A 2,485-nucleotide genomic window follows, 5' to 3' on the forward strand; every position below is an offset into this window, starting at 1 on the left:
GATCATGTCTTTCATAAGGGCATTAGCAGCAACAGTGAAACAAAAATCAAAATTTTTCTTAAAATATCTGCAGGGTTGGGTTAACTGATTTCAGACAAAAGAATGTTTTGAATTGATTTCTTGAGGTAATTAACGAAAATTAAAGTGTGTGTACATGTGTGTATGTGTGTGTGTGTGAGTGTAAGTGTGTGTGTGTGTTGTGTGTGTGTGTGTGTGTGTGTGTGTGTGTGTGTGTGTACAGACATATATATGCAGAGATAAGTAGACAGATAGATATAACTATAAATGCAAATACATATGTGTTTTTTGCTGGGTGTGTATGTTTGAATATGTATGTATATGTGTGTTGCAGATTACATTAATGTATACCTCAGTTATACATCTGTGATTTGTGGAGTGTAGCTGAGAAAGTGTTTACATTCTAATACGTTTTCACATAAAAATAAAAACAACAAAACAGAAATTCACCTTAATTGCATGGGGAATGGAGAAGATAAACTAATTCAAAGTCATAAATCTTTTCATTTTTTTTTTCTCTTTACCATAAAAACAGATAAAAATCTGTCTGGCTTGAATTAAACCCAGCCTCAGTTTGAATTAAAAAATAAAATTCCAGTTTTCAACACAATGATGGTATTAAGTAAGAATAATTTCTGAGACAGCTTTGTCGTCAGATTGTGACAAATAAATACATAAATAGGTAAATAAATAAAACAAAATGTAATATAATTAGAATAAAAGGAATATTTGAATCTTAGATCATAAGATCAATTATTTAATTATTTCTACAAAGATTGAAAAAAGTTTTGTGTGTGTGTGTATGTACGTGCATGTGTGTGTGTGTGTGTGTGTGTGTGTGTGTGTGTGTGTGTGTGCATGCGTGCGTGCGTGAGTGAGTGCGTGTGTGTGTAAATATACAAGAAGAAAACAAATTTGATTTTTCTGATTCTTTGAAATTTTATCATCTTTTTCTTCTTCCTATTTTTTTTACTATTTTTACTTTACTTTCAAACGTCTATTTTTCAGAATCTTTTCTTCATTTGTTTTATCTGCCACATGATAATTAAATATATATAGGAAACAATAAAATGCTTCTGAAGTTTTATGAATTTGTTATCAATGTATGTGAGATTTTTAAAAAATGAATTGAAAACTTGCCTAAAATAATTTGATAAATGTCACATATAGATAATTGTTTAGAGGTCATCAGTAGATAAAAAAAAGAGATGTACAGAGAGAGAGAGAAAGGCAGACAGGGGGAAAGAGGGAGACACAGAAACAGTGACAGATAGAGACACAAAGAATGAGAGAGTGAGAAAAGCAATACAAAATGTATATTCTTCAGCCAATAGGAGTTCCTTTGCTATAAAATATGGAAACAAATGCTCTAGGATAACATTGGCAAAACATTTTAGAACACAAATTAATAATATATATAATACTACATCAAAATAGATGAGCTCATATCTATAAATATATATATATATATTATATTATATATATATTATATTATATATATATATTATATATATATATATATATATATATATATATGATATATATATATACACACACACACACATACACATATATATATATATATATGTGTGTATATATATATATATATATATATATATATATATATACACACATGTACATAAGCACATAAAGATATACACATATAAACATAACTATATGTGTGTAAGTGTGTATATGTACACATATATGCATACAAATCCTAACATTACCTAGATTTATAATTCTGCATTCATTACATTTATGGTCGTTTGTGTGCATGTGGGTATGTGTATGTTTATGTATGTTTATATATATGTGTGTATATGCTCACTTAATTGGTCATACATATACATAGATATACGAATATACATTTCATCTACATATGTTTATTTCTTTATATATAATGATTTATTCATACTTTCTTTCTGTATATAGTGATACTTGGAGAAGGCTAAAAAAAAAAAAGAAATAGATAGCTAGATAGATAGATAGATAGATAGAGAGAGAGACAGATAGAGAAGGAAAAAGTAAATGAGAGTGACAGAGTGGGTTGTCTGGTTAAAAGCAGGAAGTGAAGTTATATGTATACATATAATATCTAATGAATAAATGAAGATATACTACATTGAAAACGATTCTTTGTTTCATGAATAAAAGTCAATGATTTGGTTTTGATTTTTAAAAAAATATAAAACAGCTTTAGTATAAATATAAATAAATGTACATAGAACAACCTTTGTTTGGGATAAACAGCAGTGTATATGAAAAACAGCAGTACATAACTCTTTGCTGAAATGAATTTGAATTATTAATAAATCTGTATTAAAGACATATCTTCAACAGTTGCATTTTTTAATGATATCAAAACAATATAGCAAATTATCTCAAGCTAAAAATGATATCATTTTATGATTTCACAATTATCATGGATTACTACATAACAACAATGGAAAATGATTTTATATAT

This window comes from Octopus bimaculoides, chromosome 14 (assembly GCF_001194135.2).
Source record: "Octopus bimaculoides isolate UCB-OBI-ISO-001 chromosome 14, ASM119413v2, whole genome shotgun sequence".
Taxonomy (NCBI): domain Eukaryota; kingdom Metazoa; phylum Mollusca; class Cephalopoda; order Octopoda; family Octopodidae; genus Octopus; species Octopus bimaculoides.